Here is an 18,246-nt window from a genome sequence, read left to right as displayed (position 1 = left end):
TGAATAGAATGGAAACTACATCCAAGACTACAGTAATCATATAACAAGCCAATGAGATAATAAGGATAGCCTATCATATGCATGTCCAAGAGACTAACATAATAAGGCTAAGAAAGTATTAAGGGTGAACTGTTCTATTCTAGCCATACTCAAAAATCTCAACACTATATTGTATATCACTAGCCAATATACGAATAAAGTACGAAAAAAATTATATCAATATACAAGGCCAAGGAATGAATATATAATATGAATAAATGAAGGAAGGGATATATGGTATTACTAAAAAGACATAAAGCTATATATACATATATATATATATAGATGCAAGGTAAACTCAAGAACAACCTAGGTCATCATATCTTCGTCTTAAGGCCTCATTATAACCCTATCAGGATTTAGTAAAAACTTACTCAGGGTTTTTAATCCATTTGTATCATCATGAATTAATCTTCCACAATAATGAAATCATAAGATAGAAGAGGCCAGAATCATATCTCAAATCCCGATACCAAATCAATAACCAGTCTTTCATAAGCTAGACATAAAAATGATCATAATAATAATAATAACAATATCAGTAACAGCGTGAGTAATAAGCTATTACGAGAAACCAAATACATAGCCGAGCTTATGCGTACCCACACTACCCCAGGCTCGGAAGGTTAAATCAATATACAATAATATAATGCATAGTCATCACCCATACCTATACAATATTTTTATACAAGATGATACATATAGGTGCATGTTGATGATAGGTGATGCTCATGCAAGTATGAATGCAACAGAATCCAAAATATCATAATACTATCATCATAACCATCATCATCATAATCCCTCTCTGGCCTTGCCGGGTGTATATACATATATATAAATATAAGTGTCATACATAAGGCTAGACAAACTCAATTTGGTAGATGTACTCATAGGTACATAAATATAATTATCTTTCATCACAATATCCTCCATCCTTATCAGGTTTTAATATATCATCACAATATCTTCCGGCCTTTTTGGGTATCAATATATTATCACAATCATCAGTATATATATAATAGGTGCACGGACTCAAGTCGTGGCTAAAAAGCGTGTAAGTCCGTAAATCCATTGCTCGAGTAATCTTCGGGGCTAAATCATTATAAAAGTATAGAAAGGGTCAAAATATCTCATGATCAAAGTAAATAATGGTGTCAAATCATAGGACAGTATCTATCTCAGACAGTTCTTTAAAACATCATTAGTAGCCTCTTATATATATAAATATGTATGTATATATATATATATATATAATTATCCATTAAGTTAGGCAGTCATTATAGTAAAGAAATCTATTTTGAGGATGAAAAGTGGGCTTTAACCCTTAACTAGGAGGAACAATCATAAAATCATATTTTAACTAGAATCACATCATTTACCGGTATAATGATCATGAATATACTGATTCTATGCATTCCATCACCAGTATTCAAACAAGAAATCATAAGTATCATACCACATCTTCCTCCATTTGATACTGGAGAGATATGTATATAAATATATATTCATAAACTACAACCGTATCCTTTACAAGGATAAACACTTCTCAAATATCCAACCAATATCATAACATAGCCTTTGGCCAAATAATGTGTACGAAATCATTACAATATAAATATCATGGCCTTAGGCCTACATATGCATCTGAAACTCATATCAATAATCATATATATAAATTATCTCATATCTATAAGCGATAGCATATTCATGAGGCATAATATCACAATAAGATATAAAGCATATCTAAAATTATCCACATATAGGAGGCATTGATGAGTGGTAAATTTAACACTCATTGACATCTAAACTTATGCACACTGTTACGATTAAATAGTGTAAATGAGGAAAATTTTTTATTTGAATACACTAATGCCCATGGTTTGTGGCCTCACAGGGAATTGGAAGAAAACAAGTAAATTAAGCTAAAAAGGGGAAAGTTAGTTCAAACGATAGAAAAATCCAGAGCAGGGATCAATTCTCAGTTACCATAATCGCGATCTCAAGGCTGAGATCGCGACAAATTAGAGTTGGTAATTTTGAAGGGATCTCCGAGATCACGAAAGTCGCGATCCTGATCAGGAAATGGCAAGCAAGATTAGGCATTTGCGATCGTGATGACGCAGCCAAATACCAAGGGCAGTTTTGTAATTTCACATAATTGAAGCTAAATTCTCAAAAGGGAAAAACCCTTATACTTTTATGGCATATTTTCAACTTGAATTCAAGTTTTGTATGGTGTGAAACCCTTCTAAATTTGGAAAGAATAATTAATTTTTACATTCCAAGATATTTTAGTTCTAGTTTGGAATTGTGATTGATATTATTCTTTGTTTCCATCAATGGAGGCATTGAATACCAACTTGAGTATAATTCTTTTCTCAAATTTTATTAGTAGTATTCTTGGGGTTATGTTGAAATAGGGAGCTAATGTGTATGGGTAATGATTGATAGTTTCAATTCTTAGTTAATGATGTTGGGTTTCACTAATACTTGATTGTTAAATTGGAAGTTATGGGTAAAAGCCCTAATTTCCTAAAACCCTACATCATCTTTGAGAAGAGTGTGGGTATTTTCTTAGATCGCATACCATCATAGAAAGAGGGGTGTGGGTGATGATTATTAGTGAATAATAAAGTATATTGTAGCTTACTCCTTAACATTATCTTAGAAATAATGATGGTTTGTGGGTTTGCTATGTCTTTAGCATCATCCTTGATATGGTGATGCCAATTGAGGTTTTGGGTTGATTATTTTGATACACCCATGAGGTATTCGTAAGAATCTATGGATGAAATTTTAGGTGTTTTGTTGAAAGAATAATACCATAACCTCTAACCTAGCTTACCCATATAGTCACTGACTAGAATTAGAATAGCACTCTCATGCATCCATACACTAATTATACCTAGGAAAGCATAACCCCAAGACTCTTCTCTCATTAGATTATAATAAAAAAAATTCTATCATTTAAGTTTCATAAGCTAACTCGGTTTAAACACATTTCAATTCATACCCCCCACCCCAATTTAATTTATGCCTTGCTTTAAGTATGCATTATGGGTTAATTCTTAGTAACTTTTAACATATATAGGATTCAAAAACTAGTCACACTCCTCATAGAATTGGCCCCAACTCAAGTTGGGTTATTATATTGACAATGTCGTCTTGCCCCAAAATAATGGAGTAAGTTGAGCGTGATCACTTGTATTCAATGAAAATCCTTCCTCCATTCCCTTAAAGACTAAATAAAATAGAGAAGAAAGTCAAATTCAAGAATTTCCTTACCAAGCTTAGCAATCTTTTAATCAATATCCCACTGCTAGAAGTCATTCAAGAAATTTTGAGATATGCTAAGCTAATGAAGACATTGATGTCCAAAAAATGCCTTGTGGATTGTGAAACCATTGAAGTTACCCATGGTTGTAGAGCTATTATGACTAGTGCTATAGTGGAAAAGAAAGAAGACCTGGGTACCTTCACAATCCCTTGCACCATTGGGATACACAAATTTGTGAAATCCTTGTGTGACTTTGGTGCAAGCATCAATCTAATTCCATATGAAATCTATCAAAGACTTAGTTTGGGAACTCCTACTCCCACGATAATGAGACTTTTAATGGAGGATCCCTTTATAAAAAACTGATTGGAGTCTTGTATAATGTCTTGGTAAAGGTCGATCATTTCATTTTGATGGTGGAATTTGTTTTCCTTGATTGTGAAATCAACCACGAAATACCTATTATTCTTGGGAGACTCTTTTTGGCAATCGGGAGTGAAATTGTTGATATGGAGCAAGGGGATATGAAATTTTAGGCACAAAATTATAAGGTTTCCTTTTGTGTGAGTAAAATCAAGAAACAACCAATAGAACCACAAGTGGTGTCTGTCATTGATATAGTGGACATGGAAATGGAGGAAGGGTCCCTCAAGGATCAAACTTTAAAGTTAAAGAATGTAGTGTCTTAGTGTTAAATTAGGTGCTAGATGGGGGCAACTTATCATGCCAAAAAAGTGGCCTGTATCCTTTGATTTTTCATTTTTAGTGTAGGTTATGTTTGTGTGATTAATCCATGAAAGTTATGTGCTTAAAGAGGTTACATTTGATAATGTTGGGTAATGGTAAGTGTGATGAAATTTAGTTGGGGGTTGAATTAGCTGAAAGAATAGAAGAGAAAATACTTCTCCCGATAATCGGGATTACGATGGAATGAGGTCTTCAATTACTATCATGCGAGTTTTGTAATTGCGAGTGATTGCTCATGCTTGGTACCAAAATAGTTTTTTAAAGGAACTGTTCCTTTCTACCTAAAATAATTCCATAAGTATTCCCTCTCAAAATACTCAAAACACAAATATTTTACCTTGTGTGGGGGCATCCAAAAGTGCATAATCAATATCCCCTGCATTTCTTTATCTAGTATGTGTTTAAACTCTTTCCCCTATGCGTATGTGTTGGCTTTAGAACTCATGTCTTAGGAACGGCTTAAAATTGTGATTTGTATACTAAATCCTTATTTAATTATGTTTGTTTAGTATGGTTGGATGTTATTATTGGTGTGCTCACAATTGGGGAAGTCTTGAGTACCTAAAATCCTTTAAAATTGTAATATATTGCTTGTTCACACCAAGTGTTTGGTGAAACGCCTAAATGAAAATTTTGATTTATTTTTACAGATTAAAGGGTAGATTTGAATGCTTAAGTGCTGCATTCCATTTTCATGATAGTGTCTACTAGTATTGAACACAAATTGGTTGAAGATTAGACTTATTTTGATGTTTGATAGAATTTTTAACATACCCAAAGTACCTCAATCGCGGTACTCATAGCTGTGATCAAGGCATCACAATTGCAACTCTACCCTTGTGATTGCGATAGTAAAGGGCATGTTCTGACTGAACTCTTAGATATCACGATTGTAATCCAGACAAGATTTGATCACACTAACTGAGACCAGTCTGACAGACTGTTCCAACTCTTATAACTTATGTTTTAAAGTATATCCAAACCCCATAAGTGCTTCTTTTAGCTCAATCAAGTTGGATAGCATATTTTTATTCACATTAACACTAATGACTAATGCCCTCTATGTGTTAATCCCAGGTACAAAATGGAAAGATGCGATACCAATTGTTTCATGACCCTAAAATATGAGACCGAATATTATGAGGACCTCATGCGAAAGAAGTCGTTGCCCTTTAGGGGGATTTCTTTAGAGAATACGCCCGAGAAACTCCTGACTTTCTATAGGAGCATAGAGGCCACAAGATAAATAGTTTTTTGCTTAGAACTATGCCAGGAAAATGAGCATTAGGTGAGATAATTCTAAGCAAATCTCACCATTGTAAATCTCTCTAACCTAGTAAAAAGAATCATGGGAAAAGAAGTTTATTTCAGGGCTGAGTGGATTATGGAGTTTATGGGTTGTACAATATGGAAATGAGGGAATATAAGGCCAAGGATTATTCTCCTGGGAGTTGATTGGTGGAGCATTTATGCCTGAGAAGGGAGGTCCCTTGGGCCACCACTAAGACTAGGATACTGATAAGTAAATTCACTACTGAAGCTAGGATCTGGTTGACTATTGTTTATAGCAAGATCTCTCCCACCACCAACCATACAAATGTCCCAAATATGCATGCTGAAATTGTGGCCTGCCTCTTGGACAACATTCCTTTGAATGTTGGCCGCTTTGTGTACATGGAGATTTGGTAATACAGAAATAAAAGGGGCAATGCTTTTGTTCCCATCATTGATCACGGTGTTGTGTAAGAGATATAGGGTTGATGAGTATCTGGAGGATTATTCGATCTCCCCCAAGACTCCCATTTACCTATTGAAGATTTGAGGAGAGGGATCTCTTTGAATTGAACAATAATAGAAAGGTTGACTTGGGGAAGTCAGTGGGGCATGATATAAATTAATGCAGGCCATCCACAGCAGTTCCATTTGATGAGATCTCAGTTGACATAAGGGTGATCAGGGATCTTGTGTCCAAGATACCTCAGGGGCTGGGAGAGACTTCCACCACCCATCATTTCTATGTTTCTTAGTTTGACTAAAAGAGATGCCTAGATGATAAGAGTAACAAGTCTTGAGAGTGACTAATCGTCATTGTCATGATCCCATCTGTCACTACAATAATTTAATTATAAGACTCAAAAGAAAGAAGAAGAGGGATAAATTCTTCATGAAGATGTGAAAGGGGATGAAGGTCCTTTGGAAGGTCCTGAAGCCCAAAGAGAGACTTCCTTCTCCCCGGTCTGATGGTGATGATAAGGTTCCAGTTTCAAGGTCAGACTCAGATGATACTAAGGATGATGCTAAGATCAAAGGCAACAGCAGTTCTTGATATGGTTATAGGGAGCACCATTTACTATTTTTATGCTTTATTGATTATGCACTAAGGTCATTGCAACCTTTTAGTTGGGGGTGCCCATCTTCATTTTCATTTATCTTGATGCCTTGATCTGTATTATTGGGATATTTGTTGGATGTTTTTTGTTATATTGATTTGGATGATTTTTATATTTCATTTTGGGTTGTAATAATTGGGCACCCGATGTTGCCTATATTTGATGGATTGATCATTAATTTTCATTTTTAGCTTTTAATTTTAAATTTATGTTTGTTCTTACTTTGTTCATGATGATTTTGGGTGAGCCTTTCCCTATGATAGATTGAGTGACAACATTCTAAATGAAAAATTATCATGCTTCGGTTTGGAGCCATAGATTTAAGGGAAGTCTAAGTACCTCTGGCATTGGAGTTTTAGGATCACCCTTATACCTATGGTGAAGTTTGATTAGTCATATGGTTTCCCTCATGGGAGCCAAAATGTGAGATGACAACTTGGTTTGGTGCCACCAATAACAAATTTTGCATGGTTTGAATGCGAAGCAAGCACCCCCTTCGTCCAAAAAATTTTGAAAACCAAGGGCATGGATTAGAAAAATTTTGTAACAATATTTTTACCTCTTTTTGTGACTCCGAAGTACTTAGTTGGTAGTATACGGAAGATACCTCTTTTGTCTTTATTAGGAATTGCAATGGATCCTCCTTGAAAATTTTACATGTTATGTGCGGTGAGCGTAGTTGTTTAACTGCCATGCTTACTTCTATCATCTAGAACTTTCCCTGTTAGTCTCTTAAGGCTAATTGTGATTATTCTTGGTTGGAGAAATGATCTCAGGCCTTCCTTGTGAAGTTGGAATTGCACTTTAGCCTAAAGAGCCAACTCATACATAGAATAGTATCCCTATTCATCCATTTTGAGTCTTTGAACCTTTCTTTGGCATCCAAATTACAAGCCTTGAAACATATGAACCCTACCCTCCTTGAACTTGAAAATGCAGCTTGAGGCTAAAATCCTAAGTTGAGGGTGGTAAATCTGGGATGAGGTAACCTTAGGTCATGGCATTGTAAATGGGTGTGTGAAAGCTAAGCAAAGAGGGGAAGTGAAAAAGTGGAAAAGAAAGGAATCATCAAAAGAATGAAAAGCATATATTGCACAAAAGAAATAAATGAGAAGAAAATGCTTTCTGAGAAATAGGTGAATCAAGGTAGTGAAAGTAGGCACATATGTGAAGTTGGAAACAAATGAAGTAGCCTATGGTCGAAAGTTTTATTGAATAGTGTGATGTAGAAGTTCAAGGAGGGTGTAGTCACTTTGTTCCCAAATGATACCATACCTTTCCCCAAGCCTTCATTACAAGCTTGAAAGAGTCCTACGAGATCTTCAATCAAGTGTATTCAATGTAGTGGCAAATGAAAATAAGGTCAAGCATATGGTATGATTCTTGTTCGTATTAAGAGATTCTCTGCGAGAGTGAGTGCTAGCACCTAAATCCCTCGTTGCATGATAGATACTTTTATGTGTGGGATTTTCTTTTGTGAGGAGTTATGCAGACTAATTGAGGCGGGTGAAATTGTCATCTTTTAGAAATAAGAAAAAGGAGTATGGTTGAGTCGCTATCGGTGGAAAGTCACTTTTAGAGATTTAGTGATTATTGCCTAGTTATTCATTAAAGTCTTTTGAATCCTTGAAAGTATGATTTAGTTTGATAGGAATTGTAAGAATACTTTCACCCATGCTTGAGAGCTACTTGTTGGTGCTAATCAAGTTCGAAATCATTGTGATCATTTGGTCATATGAATTGGCTTATAATTACCTAGCCTCATTAAATAAGAAGTGGTGTTTCTTGAGGAAAAGGAAAACCTTAAGTTGGGGGTGTTGATGAGTGGTAAATTTACCGTTTATTGACATCTAAATTTGTACACACTACTATGATAAAATTGTATAAATGAGGCAAATTTTCTATTTGAATGCAATAAGTCCCATGTTTGTAGGATTACAAGTAATTTTAAGAAAACAAGTGAAGTAAGCTGAAAAGAGAACAACAAGGGCAAACTTAGTACAAAAGCAAGAAAAATCTAGAGCAGGGATCGACCCTCAGTTACCGTGATCATTGTATGAGGGCTGCAATCACGATCAATCAAGATCCAGTCAAAGTTGGCAATCGCGAAGGGATCACCGTGATCGTAGGAGTCGCAATCACAATCAAGTAATGGAAATCGCGATGACGCAGCCAAATGTAAAGGGGCAGTTTCATAATTTCAAACAGTTGAACACAAATCCTCAAAAGGGCAAAACCCTTCTAAATTGGGAAAGAACAATTATTGTTGACATTCCAAGAGATTTTAGTTTCAATTTGGAATCGAAATTGATATTATTCTTACTTTGTATCAATAGAGGTATTGAATGCCAACTTGGGTATAATTTTTTTCTCAATTTTCATAAGTAGCTAAATACTATTCTTGGAGTTATGTTGAAATAGGGGGCTAATGTGTTTGGGTAATGTTTTCTGGTTCCGATTCTTAGTTAATGATGTTGGTTTTCATTATTACTTCATTGTTAAATTGGAATTTATGGGTGAAAGCTCCAATTTCTTAAAACCCGCATCATCCTTGAAAAGGGGATATGGGTATTTCCTTAGATCCCACACCATATTTGAAAGAGGGGTGTGGTTGATGAGTATTAGTGAACAATAAAGTAGATTGTACCTTACTCCTTAACATTGTCTTAGAAATAAGAATGGTTTGTGGGTTTGCTATGTCTTGGGTGTCATCCTAAAAATAGGGATGCCAAACTGAGGTTTTGGGCTGTTTATTTTGACACACCCATAAGGTATTCGAAAGAATCTATGGGCAAAATTTTTGGTGTTTTATTGAAAGACTAACACCATAACCTCTAACCTAGCCCACCCATATAACTATTAATTAGAATTGGAATTGCACTCTCATGCACCCATACACTAATTGGACCTAGGAAAGCATAGCCCCAAGTCTCTTCTCTCATTGGATTGTATAAAAATATTTGCTATCATTTAAGTTTTACCAGCTAATTTGGTTCAAACACCTTTCAATTCATAATCCCTCCTCCCCCGCTAATATAATTTATGTCTGGCTTTAAGTGTGCCTTACATGTCAATACTTAGCAAATTTCAACATAAATAGGATTTGAAAACTAGTCACACTCCTTGTGAACTCGATCCCAACTCAAGTTGGGTGATTATATTGACAATGATCATCACCCAAAAGATTCAGTTTTGAGTTGTCACACTTATTTAGGGCTTTTGGCTCTCAAGAATGAGTGAGAAATGACCAAAACACAGCCTAAGGGTCATTTTATACCCATACCATGTATGGAGATGCTTCTGTCGCATTACAGGGATTGGTATCACGATAGGGACATCACCATACCCCTTGTACGATCGTGGTATCCCCCTAGTGTACTTGATATCAGCTATGTCAAAACTTGTTTTTGACCCTCGAAACTTATTTTGAACCCTATGAATATGATCTAATAGTTAAATTTGAGTGTAAACCACATTTTAGATCCAATAGAATCATCAAAAAATTCATTTGAGATTATTACGAAAAAAGTAGGGCCAAGACCTATAGTTTTATTTTTTATAAAATCCGCTCAATAGCCCTAAATAAGTGTGGAAGCCATAGGACCTAAACCAATGGTCCCCCAACCTAAAATCGATGTTCTAGATGCGATAGAGAAGTTGGATTTTCCATCCGAGGTCATTTCGACCAAATGTAGTAGCGAAGTTGGATTTTTCATCCGAGGTCGTTTCGACCAAATGTGGGTCTCATGCCCATATTTCTAATTTTCCAACTTTTTGACCAATATGTCAAAATGAGCTCGGGTGTATCCGGACCCTAACCAAAGGTCTACCTAGACTAAAATCAATATTCTAGAGATACTGGTGCTGTAAGAATTTGCAACCGATATTATTTTACTGAATTCTTTGTTTGGTGGCCATTTGGAACCAGCGAAGACTTCTAAATAGGGAGTTCGCTCTAAAAACCAAATAAACTTCCCGATAATCAAACGGTCAGTCTCAACAAGTTGTAAATGACTTGGGGCGGCTATGGAGAAGCTCTAATAGTGAAAATAAATAGAATTATGAAAAATGAAAAAAAAATTGTCTTTACAATATCCATTACTAAAAGGACTTTTATCCCCTGAAGTCAATAGATAGACAGATCTCAAATGCTTGAAAGAATGAGGTAGTGGGCCTGCATACTCCAAGAAAGACTTCTCAGATAACCTCAGCAAAGAGAGAACACTTTTGAGATTTTTCATAGGTATCCCTTTTTCAACCAGCTTTCTCACATAACTCCCAAATAGCCAAAATTCAACTTAAATCATCAACTGGCCTCAAACTTAATCGAGAAAGGTTGATACACGTAACTTTGAAGCACAACACACTGTTACCATATTGATAACCACACAAATCAGCAAAGGCTCATTCGAGCCAAAAACAAACCAAGACATGAGTCAAACCACAGACTTTAATTCTAAATATGACTTTCCTTTACCATTTCACACCTGCTATCCACTCCAAACTAGGAGGAAAATCACCTGAGTACTGCCCATTCAATCTCATTACAGACAACTCAAAGAACTAAGGTTGATTCACTAGAATTCCATTTAGCCAACTCGAGGATAAGCTCATAAGGCGCTATCTGTGCACACATATGGAGTTAATCAAGGAATTTAATCTATGTCAATACTATAGCTAGTTCAGGTGATAATCAAACTAAAATCCAAAGATCAAGGAATAAATACTCATCACTGAATAATTTGCTCCAGGATATCCCATCAATCGAGAATGAAGCCATAAGAATCCAACTCAAGTGTGTTACTCTCAAAAGCATATAATCCAAAATTTCTAAAGAAAACTAGAAACTCGAGGCCAAAGCTAAAAGAAATAATACTGGGTCCATGGGCCATCATTTGAACACTTAGCAACTATAATCCATCCAAAGTCGAGAAGAACGAATAGGTAACTATGGAGTAGGCTAAACCAGCCTATCAATGAAATTCGATCTGAGGCAAATCAAAAATAAAGGTTGCACGCAAGTTCTATGGCACCAAGCTAAAATCTCCACACCACAACTGAATCACTCGATCTCAAATATCCAAGAAAAAACTAAAGATGGGTAAGAATTCATACTACAAATCTATCATAATTTTTGAATCGTCATTCCAAGATGTCAAATAAAAATTGATTCAATAAGTCTATATCAGTGCCAACCTCTCAAATCAACTGAAATATCTAAATATAACACATCTAAATATAAATTAAACCAAGCCAAAATCAAAACTTGGTAGAAGAACAAACCCACCACATGGATAAAATATCGACTTAAAATGCAACAGCCAAATCTATATAAGCTAGGGGACACGAAATGTAGCCACAAAACTGAAACTATGTCAAAGGCTAAATCACCGGCCAACAAATCAAATAACCCACTGCATAACTGATGGAGGGCATGAACAATCAAAACATAGTCGAAACTCTCCAAGGCTGCAACCCACACAAGTAAGGAAAAGAACTCTTGCAACTCAGAGAAATATAAATTTAGCCAAAACTAATTAATCTCATACTCCATCTTAGCAAAGAATGGCCATAGGCATCTATCATCAAGGAAAAACACTTATCCAAACCTTTATTAACTCGAACAAACTCTAAAATAGGGATTTTTTTAATCCAACCAAGTTGGACAATCATAACTCAAACAAACTATGAATCACCTTGCCAAGGAAGAAAATACCAATCTCAACAACAATGCAAAGGTGAAGGCTACTTTCAGAAAATGAACCAAACACTCAAGATAAGAATTCTTGATTTTCCAACTTAAGAAGCAACCATAGGAAAGGCTATATGCCTATAAATCTCCATCATTACTTTAGACAAGAACCACATCACAACAGTAAACAAGCATCTAATCTCCACAACAATAACAAGGGCAAACCATCAAAAGGGAACAAACCTAGCAAACCTAAGAGATAAATCTGGGGCATCTCGACATCAATATCAAAACCAATATTGGGTAATGAAATTGCCACAAATGAAGAACGGACCAAAAACTGGTTAAACTCAAAAATGGGCTATATAAAAGGGATAGCCAATGCAACTACCTTCTCACCTAGAAGGGAAATCTAATAATCTCAACTTAATAACGGGCAATATAACTAAATTGGCAACTCTAAAGCTATACAAAATAATGGAGGATCAACTTAACTTCGATACCATAATACATTCCCAAGTCAATCTAACACATCTAACTAAGAGGGAAAATAATCAACCTTTTCACGCTATGGGAAAGAAGTCATCAAATGGGGCTTTATTTACTCAACCTATCAAATAACATCACAAAGAAATAAAATTCTAACTAGATAACATTAGTCTAAATAGCTACCCAGTGAGGATAAATTTCATCAAGTAATATCAATAACTACAGTAATATAATATCAATATAATGAATCGGCGGTACCAAAATAAACATTAATAGTAACTACCACTCAAGGCCACAACGAGGCTAATTTGATAAGATAAATGGGACTCAAAACTCAAATGCTACCCACATAGAGAGAAAGATATCAATATAGATCTACTTTATCCATTACTAAAGGAAATAAACCACAGAGTAGTCACTTAATTTGAATTCAATACAAGGCACACAATAACCAACATGAACTTTTTCAAGGCCTATAATCATTAATGGGTATGAAAACCCCAATACACATAATAAAAAGATAACTACGGAAAAATAAAAGCACACCCATCATAGTGAAATTAGCAATCACATACCTGAAAGATCTATGGGAGAATAGATCTAAATGGGTCCAAACTCAGACCGACCAACTAAATCATCAACTGAGGTTCTAAGCACACTATCTCATGCCAAAGATGCCAAAAAATTATGAGGTTAATTCGATTGAGATGAATGACTAGAAAGCCTATGCTAGGGACACTCTCTAGATAAATAACTGATCTCTCTACACTAGTGACAAATTTCTAAAGCTATAATCCTAGAGAGAAACATAAGCTAAGCCTAAATGGCTCGCAAACTGACACTGAGAGCAATCACTAGTATAATGTCTATCTTTCCCACAATCATAGCCTGACTCAGGAACTCTAGGCTAGAAGAGAATACATGTTAACTCTATTTAATCAACTAACTCATATCCAGGGCATACTCTTAACAAATGTCTCATCTCATCATAACCATACAAGTACTCGAACAAAATATCAATAGCACTATACTGATGGCATGGTCTCTTGTCGTCACCTCCATAATTCCTAATCCATGCTCTCTTCCTAGCCCATGCATAGTAAAAAAAAATCTAAGAGAAAGGAGACCCAACTACTATTATATGCTTCGACACCTAATAGAGTGGAAATGTTAGTCCTTGAACAAATCCATGCACTAAGTCTGGCATAGAAAAGAATAGTATGAAAATATGTCATCCCTGCTTAAGAAACTCAATCTTGTACTTAAAAACTAGTAAAGAACCCTGATGAACACCAACTAATACAACTCTGGCCTAAGAATTTTTTTAATGAATCCAATGTCATCCATGGTTGTGAGGGATCTATGACATGACTCGGATCCCCAATGTTGAACCTCAAAGGGCTGAAGTAGTCATAAGATTAACTAGAGCCTAAGTTAGTTTCGAAATCCTTTGGCTGACACTGAATATCTTCAATATTCATCCCTGAGTCTCTGGTTTAACACTGCACTAAAACTCTAGAAATGCGTGTTAGTCTTATTTGCATCTATCAATAATGTCGCATCATACTTTGAGGATTGAATAAAGTGAAAAAATATATTGAGGCTTTAAGCAATGCGAACACACAACAAGGATCAAGAAGGGAATTTCCTAAAATGTCCTTATAGACTTCAAAAGATAGGTTACAAATGTCTCTACACCAATTCGTAGGACTCTACTAAACATTTTGCTCTTGTATTAATACATCACTGAACCTAGGCTCAAATACTAATTTATCAAGATCTAATTTTTCAAGTCATGATAGGGCCTACTATAACCCACCAATAGGAAAGCCAACCTCGTAGTCTGGAATGGCTAGTAATGGATAACCCAAATATATATAGAAAAGAATGTGGAATACATGGATTAAGAAGATCAATTACATAATAAATTCCCAAAACCTAGTGGTATCAGCATGAGAAATTCTAATATAAAAAAAGTACAAAAGGGAAATAACAAGGGAACTACATTGATATAACTTATCTTCAAATACAATATGAAGACTAGTCTAGTACATAAGAGAGAGGTAAGCAATACTTTGAATGTTAGGAGCTCACTCTATGTCTCTAAATAATGGTGCTTCATATAATACACAATCACTGATAATAACCTGTACTATAATTTTCCGACTACACTAGTGTAACATAAGTACCAAAGACATGGTACTGCATAGGAAACTTCCAACTAAGCTTCAAAGATAATGCAGATACATACAACATATAGACAGAATGAAAACTACACCCAAGAGTCCAATAATCATATCACAATCCAATGAGATAATAAGGATAGCCTATACTATTTAAGTCCAAAAGACAAATAATAATGCTAAGAAAGTATCAAGGGTGAATTTTTAATTCCATCCATACACAAAAATCTCAACACTATATTGTATATCCTTATCCAATATATGAATAAAGGACAAAAGAAGATTATATCAATATACAAGGCGAAGGAATTAATATACAATATGAACAAATGAAGGAGGGGATATACGGTAATACTAAAGTTGCATATAGCTAGATATACATATATATAGATGTGAGGTCAATGAAAGCACAACCTAGATCATTATATCTTTATTTTAAGGCCTCATTATAATCCTATTAGGGTTTAGTAATAACATATTCATGGTTTCTAATCCATTTATATCATTATGAATTAATCTTACATAATAATGATATCGTAAGATAGAAGAGGAAAAATTTATACCACAAATCTCAATACTAATTCAATGACTAATATTTCATAAGCTAGTCATAAAAATATCATAACAATAATAATAACGATATCAATAATAGTGCGAGTAACTAGCTATTACAGACAACTAAATACCTAGTCAAGCCTATGCGTACCCCCGTAGCCATCAACATAAACATCGTAATCATGACCATGATCATCACTATCATAACTATTATCATCATGACCACCATCATAATAATCACCCTTCGTTCTTGTAGGTATATATATATATATATCCACAAGGCTATTATCATCATGACCACCATCAGCATAATCACCCTGTGGCCTTGTGGGTATGTATATATATACACACATATCTATATATATATATATGTATATGTATATATAAAAGTTCCATACATAGGGCTTTTTGGACTCAAACTGGTAGATGTACTTATAGGCACATAAATATAGTTATCTTTCAGCCTTACTAGGTATCAATATCTTATCACAATATCCTCCGGCCTTATCGGGTATCAATATATTAATAAGTGGTAAATTTACCACTCATTCACATTGAAATTAGTACACACTACTATGATTTAATGATATGAATGAGAAAATTTTCTCATTTTAATGCATTAATTCCCATATTTTGTAGGTATACAGGTCATAAAAAAATATAAAATAAGTTGAAAAGGGATAAAAAGGGAAGATAAATTAAAAATATGGAATAGCAGCAGGAGGATCTGACCCTCAGTTACCACAATTAGGGTTTGAGAGTTGCAATCTTGAAAAGACAAAATTGGTCAACAATCGGTGATTGTTATGGCCTTATGGCGGTCACGGTAGTCACAATCATTGCATCGCGGGTTTATGCCCAGGGGAAATTATGTAAATTTTTGAACCCAACCCAAAATCCCATATAAGTAAAAAAACTCATTATTATTTGTTTTTATCCACATTAAAAATTAAATTTGGTGACTTTGCAAACCCTACTAATTTTGGGAAACTATTGTGTTTAAATTTTCAATATGATTTTAGTGAAACTGAAGTTAAATTGAAGAATCTTCTTTCTATTAATTTTTATGGAAACATTGAATGATCCTTTGATATACTCATTTCCTTTAATTTCATGAGTAGCTAATTATTTATCTTGGGATTATGTTGAAATAGGGTGCAAATATGTATGGGTTGTGCTTTATTAGTGTAGATTCTTGGTTATTGATGATGAGTTTCACTAATTCTTGCTTGATTGAGTTGGGGTTTATAGGTGAAATCCCCAAATTCCCAAATGGATTTGTGGGTGAAACCCCAAATCTTTCAAATCTCACATAATCCTTGTAAGAGGGATGTGAGTATATTTTTGGATCTTATATCATCCTTGAAAGAGGGAGATGGGTGATAAGGAATTAGTGAATAATAGTTATATATAGTTTATTCCCTTTTTATTATCTTAGAAATAAGGGTGAATTAAGAATTATCTAGGTCTTAGGCATCTTTTTAGAAATAGGGATGCCCAATTGAGGCATTAGGTGGATTTGATTGCCATATCTATGAGGTATCCAAAAAGGTTCATGTTTGATAATCTTAAGCTTTGGTTAACAAACTAGCATGAAGAACCACTAACCTAGCCTACCCATGTAGTCATCAACTAGAATTTGCATCCAATTGTCATGAACCCATCCATTATTTTCCCCTAGGAAGACATAATCCCCAGACTCGTCTCATATTTAAATCTTACACACAATTATTACCTTTAATTGCAAGTTTGAATAGAATTTGGTAAACCAACTCTTTCCAAACCACTCCTCTATTTTAATTCATGCATTTTATTTTACTTACACTACAGCCATACACTTAGATATTCTCAACACCTATAGGGTTTGAATATTAGATTCACTCCTCAAGGATTTGATCTTAATGTGAGTTGAGCTTTATTGGCAATAATTGTCCTATATTAAAACTATAGTATAGGTGTGTGTGGTCAAAATGGCACCATTGTCGAGGAGTGAGACTTAGTTTTTACTTGTGTAGTGTTGATTGTAGCTTTGGTATACCCGTGGTGGCTTTGATTTACTTTGTTTATCATTTTTATTTCATTTTATTTAGTTTCAATAGAGTCCATAACACCATGAGTGACTATACAAATAATGTTGGGACATTTGATGAGCCCCTTAGTAATGAGGAGCAACTCCATGATGTTTGATGTACGATTGCTATCCATATTCCACCTAATATAGGGAACGGGGTATTCCACGTCATGAGTGTTATGTTTCACATCCTTCAAATAAAAGTTCTATTTGTAGGGAAAGCTCATAAAGACCCCAACTTGCAATTAAAGAATTTTTTGAAAGTTTATGCCACCTTCGACATTGCTCACATCTCACAAGAGTCCATACGATTGTGCCTCTTTCCATTTTCTCTAATGGGTAAGGTGGTATTATGGCTATGATCTTTTCCCATTGATTCAATCACATCATGGGATGAATTAACTATTCTTTCTTAGACCTATACTTCCTACCATCCAAAATGCAGCAATTGCATAATGAAATCACTAATTTTTATCAATTGAATGGATAACCTCTGTGTGAGGTGTGGGAGAGATTTAATGGGAATCTCTTGCAATGTCCCAACCATGAGTTCCTATAGAAGATGCTTCTCCAAATCTTTTACTAGGCTTTGAATCAGCTAATGGGTTTCCTACCTCTTATATTGATAAAAAATGAAGAGAGATACAGACAGAGAGGAAAAGATGGCAAAAATGATGGCACAATTGGAGTTCCTAATAAAACTTATGATGGGTGCACCCACAAAAATGGTAAATGTCATGGCATCCAAGGGCTATAATTAATAAGAGGCCAAAAGTTTAGATGAATAAATTTGGTATTTGGCT

At 34.8% G+C, this 18,246-nt stretch overlaps 1 non-coding gene across 1 annotated transcript; it reads right to left on the bottom strand.

Annotated features, from left to right (window-relative positions):
• Positions 1-17,889: 17,889 nt before the first annotated feature.
• LOC124887608 lies at positions 17,890-17,995 on the bottom strand. The gene has a single exon (XR_007045374.1). It is a non-coding gene; the product is annotated as a small nucleolar RNA R71 (small nucleolar RNA).
• Positions 17,996-18,246: the final 251 nt, after the last annotated feature.

The sequence above is a fragment of the Capsicum annuum genome, chromosome 9 (assembly GCF_002878395.1).
Source record: "Capsicum annuum cultivar UCD-10X-F1 chromosome 9, UCD10Xv1.1, whole genome shotgun sequence".
Classification (NCBI taxonomy): Eukaryota; Viridiplantae; Streptophyta; class Magnoliopsida; order Solanales; family Solanaceae; genus Capsicum; species Capsicum annuum.
This window is presented reverse-complemented; position numbering and strand designations above follow the sequence as displayed.